Below are 9406 nucleotides of genomic sequence, written 5' to 3'. Positions count from 1 at the left end.
AGGTTAAATTTACCGAGGATTTGAGATATGTGATTATTGGGTATGTAAGGAAAATGTGTTTATTGTTCTATATATGTGTTGGAATTTGATTGGTATGTATATTTACTGCGTTTTTATCCATGTTTGATGATATACATCAGTGAGTATGACTAAATACATGAATTTGGTGCTTCATTTTGAGGGGAAGTGGTCTTCATATGATGATTCAATGAAGTTTGGGGGGAGGGGGATGTAGCCATAGTGGATGTGGATAAATATTTACGCTCTTATTTTCAATTGTTAGGTTATTATAGGGACCTAGAGTATAGATATGACTGTTTATGTGGTATCATGTGATTGAGTTGATAAGGAAGATGTCTTATGAAAAGATGGAGGATGACAAGAACATAAGATTCATGTGTCTGGTTAACAAAGATCATGATGAATGAGATATCTACTTTGAGAACTTTAGACCGTCATTGAATGTGTGATAAGAGAAATATAGACAAAGATTGTGAGGCAGAACTTTCATGGAAAAGAACCTTAAAGTCCAAGCTTTCTCAACCATTTAAGGGTGAAACAACCAGAAATCACAGTTCATTGAGGATTCCTCTCGAACAGCTATAAAGAAAGGCAGAACAACACCGTTGCCAGCAGAAAAGGGTCCAAAAGATGGGTTTTCGGACTTTAGCGCAGGTCAAGCAAGGAGATTGAGAGAGAAATGTGGATGACAACTTGCATCCACCTTGTGCACAATGGAGGGTTTAGATTCATTTGTTTTGATGTAATGAACATTTAGTTACCTTTTGCCCTTACTATTTATGGTAAAATTTTGTTCATATAAATAGTTAGTTTTGTGGTTGGTGAAAAGGATCTCTCTTTCAGACACAAAGTTATTACAGTTTTAAAAGCTCTCACCTTTAAAGGAGCATTTTTTTTTTGTCTAAACAACCTGTTCACTCATGACAATGAGTGAGTAGTCACTTTTGCAGGTCTAGCCAGCCATAAATGGTGATTGTAAGTATGACAGTTTTGTTAATGAAGCATATTTTATCCATGAATGGTTATCAATGAGGTGTTTAAATGCTTAGATTAAGATCAAGTCTATGTAGTAGCAACAATGGATGACATGATAATGCTCCTGAGTTGTGGAAACATTCATTTAGTATATGTTGTTATGGACAGACACGAAAATGACCATATATCGAGGTTTCATTTATGAATGCCTTCTGTTGTTTAATGCTGGATTGACCTTAACTCAAAGACACTTGGTTAGGCTCTATTCTTAGGATCTTTGGAAATGGGACACCGGTCCTTAGTGATAAATAAGAAACATACCTGAACCAGGAAATTTATATATGCTTAAGTTAATGAAATAGTTGTGCAAGCAGTTGCCTGTTTGGATTAGTGCTAGACCTGTACCTGTTTAAATCTGTTATACACCATTTCATCTTTCCTGTTATTTACTTGTTTATTCCATTATCACTCAACAACTCTCAAATATTGAATACTAGCTGTTAAGGTAACTGTTCACTAGACTTAAACCTCAATCCCTATGGAAATGACACTTGGTTTTATCCAACTACACACGACCTAGTGCACTTGCTAGAGTCTATATCTAACACACCAAGTTTTTGGCATCGTTGCTGGGGATTGATAGACTAAGTTTAAGTGAATTCGTATGCTTAGCGTAGCTACCTGCTAACCAAGTGTTTGTTCAGTACTGTTTGGTTTCGATTTCTAGTTGTTGATGCGAAGAACATGTATTCCTATCCTCCCTATGGATTTTGAGATTGACAGAACCTATAAGAGGAGAAGAAGGCTATTGCGGCAAACCAGACTTGCTAGGATGGACAACCAGAATCGTGGACCAGAGAATGCTGAGGGACCAGAGAATCATGAGGAGGGTTATTATGATAATTTAAATAATGAGGCATATAATGATGGCCATCGGAACAATGGAAATCAGCGGTTACAGATAAAGGATTATTCCAGACCATTCACTGAAGGCCATTCTTCCTGTATCGTCCTACCCAATGAAGGGAACCATCTATTCAAAATCAAGGCATCAATGATCCAAAAGCTTTAAATAGCCGTTCAGTTTTGTGGGTATCCAAATGAAGACCCAAATGCCCATATTCAGGATTTCATCACTATGTGCAACACCTTTCTAACCAATAGGAATGAGAGTGATGCTATTATCAGGCTAAAGCTATTTCCTTTCTCGCTGAAAGATAAAGCCAAGAATTGGATGAAGAACCTACAACTAGGCCCCATTACTACTTGGGAGGAGATGTCCACACTGTTCTTGATGAAATACTTTCCACCGAGACAAGCAATCAAGTTAAGAAATGAAGTATCTCATTTGTACCAAGAAGAAGACGAGTCATTGTCAGAGGCATAGGAAAGATACAAGGAATTGTTGAGAAGGGTTCCCAATCATGGGATACCCATGTGGATGCAAGTCCAGAACTTTTACAATGGCGTAACCAATGCTTATAAAATTCAAATTGAATCTATCACCAATGGGAATCCAGAAGAACTAGAGCCACAAGCTTTGTATGAGCTGATAGAGAAGGTGGTCAACACTAGTTACAATTCGCATTCCGTGTGAAGTGATAGGAAGAGAGTTCCAACTGACTCTAATAATGACGCTATTACTAGATTATCCGCTCACATGGAACAACAGGTTAAGACAATAGGGAAGATGAATGTCTCTACTGTTCAAGCCCAAACACTTATTCTAAACGAGATGTCATCACTTGATGGCTATGATTTTTGCAATGGTTCTCATAGACCAATTGATTGTCTAGGAATAAAGCCGGGAGCATCCCAGAAAGAACAGTGTGATTTTATCACAAGACAATCACCCAATCCTTATTCGAATACCTACAACCCTAAGTGGAGGAATCACCCCAACTTTTCATAGGGTGACAATCAGCTGTTCAACAATCTTATCTTCAGAACAACTAGAGAGAACCATACCAACAGCAACATGCTGCCACGTCCAACCAGAAATATCAGAAACTAGCTGTGCATCATCAAGAAGACAAACCGGACCTAGAATCCATGATGATGTAGTTCATGAAACAGACTCAAACATCCATCAAGAATATGCAAACAAGCTCTGTTCATTCAGCCTCAACAAACTCCATATCCTCTAACTCCAATGTAAACAACTCATTAGATGATGAAACTCCACCAGGAAAACTCAGACCATTAAAAGAAATTTATGAGGCTCCACAAGCCTTATCTATATCTGACCCTACAAACTTTGGAGAAGCTAAGACAAAGAAGAATTGTGGAAAGCAATGAAGGAGGAATTGGAGGCAATTAAGAAAAATCCAACCTTAGAATTGGTGGAGCTGCTGGAAGGGAAAAATTCTATTGGAGTCAAGTGAGTATTCAAAATTAAGTATAACTCTGATGGAGAAATTGAAAAACACAAGGCGAGACTTGTGGTCAAGGGATACTCACATCAACAAGGTATCGACTATAAAGACGTTTTCTCTCATGTAGCACGCCTTGAAATTGTGAGAACTTTTATAGCCTTGGCTACTCAATTCATGTTAACTATTTATCAATTTGATGTTAAGTCTGCCTTTTTAAATGGTGAGTTGGAAGAGTATTATGTAACCCGACCAGATGGATTTGTTGTTCATGGTGAAGAAAAAAAGGTGTACATGTTGAAGAAAGCTCTCTATGGCTTAAAGTAAGCCTCACGTGGTACAACAAGATTGATTCTTAATTTCAAGAAAGTGCCTTTGAGAGAAGAAAAAATGAGCCCACACTTTATTTGAAGAAAACTGGCAACAAGTTTCTTATTGTTTGCCTATATGTAGATGGTATTATTTACATGGCTTCTTCTTCTTTTATTGAAGAAGTCAATGTTTATATGAAGAACAAATTTGAGAAGCGAGTTACATTATTTCCTTGGTTTGGAAGTGAAACAAGTTGATGATGAGATTTTTTTTTATCAAAAGAAATATGCTACTGATCTTCTTAAGAGGTTTAACATGCTCAATTGTAAAGTTGCTGCTACACCAATGCATTTGAATGAAGAATTGCAGTTTGAAGATGGGACTGAATGAGCTAATGTAAGATATTTCAAAAGCTTGGTGGGAGGTTTGATATATTTAACTCACACACGACCAGATACTGCTTATTGGATGTGGGTAATTTCTAGGTTCACACATTCTCCATCAAAACATCATCTTGGAATAGCAAAAAGAGTCACATGTTACATTGCTGGAACACTTGATTTTGGCTTATGATATAGTCACATTATTAATTTCAAATTCATTATTGGCTTTACTGACAACGATTAGGCCAGTTGCTTGATTGATCGGAAGAGTACAACAAGTTTTACTTCAATCTTAGTTCAAGTGCCATTTGTTGGAGCTAAAAAAGTAATAATGGCATTCTCATCTTTAGAAAGTGAATATGTAGTTGCAACTTCAACATCATGTCAGGCTCTATGGATGAGAAAATTCTTGAAGAACTTGGTCATGAACATAGAGAAGCAACTCAGATTTTTTTTGTGACAATGAATATCAATTTTCATGACTAAAAATCAAACTTTCCATAGTAGAACCAAGCATATCAGGATTCATGTCCACTTCATTAGAGAATTTGTAAATGAAAGGAAAAATTGGTTTATTTTACTTCAACACATAGGAGAAAGTTGCAGACGTCCTCACTAAGTCTCTTCCTCGTGAAAAAATATGTTTATTTTAGGTCTCGACTTGGTGTTTACAGATTTGAATTAAGAGGGGGGAGGGGGTTGAGAATTAACTCAAACGTGATTGAGTCTTTTAACAGTTGACTTAGTCTTTTAATAGGATAGCAAATGTGTTAGTCAAGTTTCTTTTTCTCGGCGTAATTTACTGAGATTTAAGTCTTTGGTTACTAAAATCTATAATTGTTACTGATTTTTTTACTATTTTTTTTAAATTACTGATTTTTTTACTATTAATACATTAGTATTTTTTTTCTTTCTAAAAAATGAAAAGAAATAATGCTACATTCTTAGCAATTAGTTAATTAACTAGTCGAAACCACGTGCGATGCACGAGGTATGAAACTTTTATATAATTTAGATAAATAAATAAATTGACATATTTACTTTTAAATAATTTTATATCATGCTATGAAATTTTTTTATATTATGTATATTTGAAATTAATATATATATTTTAATGATAATTCAAATTAAATTAATTTTAAAAATAATTGACTATTTTTTTTATAGAATTTTAACTAAAGATGAATGATTTATTTATTTTTACAAAATTCGATGATTTGTACTTTTTAGGAATTTTAATACATTTTTATATTCCAAATATTCTGTGAAAAAATAATAATAAAATAGCAGATTAATTAAGAAATATATTAGAATATAATAAAAAACCAAAAATTGAATTAAACTATAATTAAATTTAAATATTATATTTACGATACAAAAGAATTACAATATATGTTAAACAAAAATTGAATTAAACTACAATTAAAATTAAATATTATATCTACGATACAAAAGAATTACAATCTAGGAAAAATGCCTGTGGTATACCGGATTTGCGAACTGGGACCTGTGGTTTTTTTTTTACAAACTCAGGTCTGTGCTACACGCCGTTAGCAAACAGAGGCAAAATTGACTAACGATGTTAAAATTCAAAGCGAAAAGAGTTAATTTGATCCTTATATTTATTTATTTTATAAATTAACACCCCTAATTATCTAATTATCACAAATAAACCCCAAAATTAAAAATAAAAATAAAAAACACCATCTTCCATCTCTTTTTAATTTTTAATTTTCCTTCTTCTTTCTCTCTCTTCTCTCTACCATCTTCCATCTCTTTTTAATTTTTAATTTTTTTTCTTCTTCTTCTTCTTCGATTTCAAATCCTACATGCTCCAAAAAGCCACTTCCGTTCATCACGCTTTAGACACCGCTGTTTCCCTCCGAGAACCCGCAAAAATCCACGAATCTATGCGGTATTCTCTCTTGGCCGGCGGAAAAAGAGTCCGCCCGGTTCTCTGCTTAGCCGTGTGTGAACTCGTCGGAGGAACCGATTCAATCGCGATGCCAGCTGCTTGTGCGGTGGAAATGATTCACACGATGTCATTAATCCACGATGACCTCCCGTGTATGGACAACGATGATCTCCGCTGAGGGAAACCTACAAATGACATCGTGTTCGGAGACGACGTAGCAGTTCTCGCCGGAGATGCGCTATTATCATTCGCATTCGAGCACATTGCGGTGTCCACTGTAAATGTGTCGTCGGGGAGGATTGTGAGAGCAATTGGGGAATTGGCGAGAGCGATTGGGGCGAAAGGTTTAGTTGTAGGCCAGGTGGTTGATATAAGTTCTGAGAGAGTTTCAGAAGTGAGTTTAGAGACGCTTGAGTTCATTCATGTGCATAAAACTGCTAAATTGCTTGAAGCTGCGGTGGTTTTGGGGGCGATTTTGGGGGGAGGAACGGATGAACAGGTTGAGAAATTGAGGAAATATGCGAGAGGAATTGGGTTGTTGTTTCAAGTTGTGGATGATATTTTGGATGTTACGAAATCATCAGAGGAATTGGGGAAAACTGCGGGGAAAGATTTGGTGGCTGATAAGGTAACTTATCCTAAACTTATGGGGATTGAGAAATCAAGGGAATTTGCAGAGAAATTGAATAAGGAAGCTCAAGAACAGTTGGATGAATTTGATTCTGAAAAGGCAAGAAGAAGAAGAAGAAGAAGGAGGAGGAGGAGGAGGAAAATTAAAAATTAAAAAGAGATGGAAGATGGTAGAGAGAAGAGAGAGAAAGAAGAAGGAAAATTAAAAATTAAAAAGAGATGTAAGATGGTATTTTTGATTTTTATTTTTAATTTTGGGGTTTATTTGTGATAATTAGATAATTAAGGGTGTTAATTTATAAAATAAATAAATATAAGGACCAAATTAACTCTTTTCGCTTTGAATTTTAACACCGTTAGTCAATTTTCCTCTGTTTGCTAACGGCGTGTAGCACAGACCTGAGTTTGTAAAAAAAAAAAAAACCATAGGTCCCAGTTCGCAAATCCGGTATACCACATGCATTTTTTTTGTACTTATCCCTACAATCTATGTTAAAATGGAAGCAACATCAATATATTATTCTATAAACTATTACAATCAATACTTTTCTAATGTTGCATATGAAGAAACTTTATCAATTCAATATGTTACATATAAAAAAATAAAATTCGTAAGAATTGGTCACAAATTCATCTTGATGATAATTATTTTGGTTGATGGAATTTCATGACCACCAAGTATTCGAATTCAATTATTCATTCTGCTACAATAACCCAATATATCTAATTGAATCAGTTTAAGATGATGATTTCTCCTATTTTTATCTCGTACCATCTCATCAAGACATTCGATCAATTTGTTCTTCATTCTTTCACTATATAGAATATCAGCCATACTCGCAGATATCACTTATTTGACTTTATTAATATTTTCTAATAATTATATATTCTTGAATTTTGTAAGTAAGAAAAACAAACAAAAGAATTGAAAAAAAAATGAAGGGGCGAAAAAGATAATTAGGAGAGATCCATCTTCCTCTCGGTTTTTTTTTTGAAAATAAGAGAGAATGTCGAGACATAAGCGAATAAAGAGGAGAGTGAAAATATTTTTTTGCCCATTAATTAAACATTTTATTTTTTCTTAATGAAGTATTAAGTCCATAAATTAGTTTTAGTTAAATAGAATTAAATCGCAATTGTAACCACTCAGTACAAAAAAAAAACGTTTTATAATTAATATGTGAAATTAATTATATTAATTAGAATCATTATGCTCAACATTTGAGAATTTGAAGAGATTCAAATAATAATATTTTCTTAATTAATATTTTTCAATAATTTGTCCTATGATCATATTTCATTTTCATCTGTTAAAAACTCTTGAAATACTAACAATTTTGTACGAACCATAATATAATAGTTAAAAATTATATAAGCCAATGTTGCAAAAGCAATTATCTCAATATCCATAATTAATGTACATTTTTTAGCATCAAAATTTATTTTTATTTACCTTGATTTTGAATTCATATCTAGCATAATCGACATTCTTCAAGAATAAACATCTTATCAAGCGTATTAGACGCTTACAATCTCCTTGTCTAGAAAATTGGGAAAAAATAACTTCTTGATAATAATAATAATAATATAACATAATTTATATTGAAACAAACTTCATTGTAAGTATAATATTCCAATATCTCTTTAATATTTCATTTAATATGTCTCAAACTTCAATGAACAACTATCGTGTGAAACTTTATATCTATTTGTACCAAAATGCATAAAAATAAAAAATACAATCCATATCAATTAGCTAAACTCAAACTAAAAAAAATGAGTGGATTTCAACATGTTCCGAATTAGAAAAATTAATCTAACTTCAATTAAAACTAAAAATTGAGTTAATAAAAAGCCGAAAATCTAAATTTTAGTTAGAGTTAACAATCAAAACGATAACACCTAGGAACATATACTAAAAAAGAATGCAAATATACAAAATCTTTATTTTAGTCATTTTAGAAAATAAATAAATAAAAAAGAAAACATGGATAAGGTAGCGAGAGGTATGGAATCTGGATAACGACAGAAATGGAATTTCATCTCTGAAAGATGAAACTATAACAACAATTGTTTAATAAAAATAAAACAACAGTAGAATTGAGAAGGCCAAAAATTGAGTTCATATAAAGCCGAAAATCTAAATTTTAGTTAAGACTTAGCAATCGAAACAATAACACCTAGCAACATATACTAAAAAAGAATACAAATTTACAAAATCTTTATTTTAGTCATTTAAAAAAAAAGACAAATAAAAAAGAAAACATGGATAAGGTAGCGAGAGGTATGGAACCTGGGTAACGACATAAATGGAATTTTATCTCTAAAAAATGAAACTATAACAACTATTGTTTAATAAAAAGAAAACAACACAATTGAGAACAAAAATAACTACAACATATGAAAAAAAATCGAATAATTACCTTGAGAAACATAAGAATTTCTTGTAATTTTTGACACTTTTGTGTTTTCCAGTTTTAGTTGTTTCATGCATCTTCTATTTCTGTCGGATTTCTTCAATTGAAGCTATCAGTTTAGAAAAAAAAAAACAAATAAAAAAGAAAACATGGATAAGATAACGAGAGGTATAGAACCTGGGTAACAACAGAAATGAATCTGAAAGATGAAACTATAACAACTTTTGTTTAATAAAAATAAAACAACAACAACTTTTGTTTAATAAAAATAAAACAACAACATAATTGAGAACAAAATAACTACAACATATGAAAAAAATCGAATATTTACCTTCAGAAATATAATACTATCTATCGTGACCAATGAATATAATGGTGGAA

General features: G+C 32.7%; 1 pseudogene; it reads left to right on the top strand.

Annotated features, from left to right (window-relative positions):
* The first annotated feature begins 5904 nt into the window (after positions 1-5904).
* On the top strand, positions 5905-6762 carry LOC136227123 (geranylgeranyl pyrophosphate synthase, chloroplastic-like; annotated as a pseudogene).
* The last annotated feature ends 2644 nt before the right edge of the window (positions 6763-9406 follow it).

The sequence above is a fragment of the Euphorbia lathyris genome, chromosome 4 (assembly GCF_963576675.1).
Source record: "Euphorbia lathyris chromosome 4, ddEupLath1.1, whole genome shotgun sequence".
NCBI lineage: Eukaryota > Viridiplantae > Streptophyta > Magnoliopsida > Malpighiales > Euphorbiaceae > Euphorbia > Euphorbia lathyris.
This window is presented reverse-complemented; position numbering and strand designations above follow the sequence as displayed.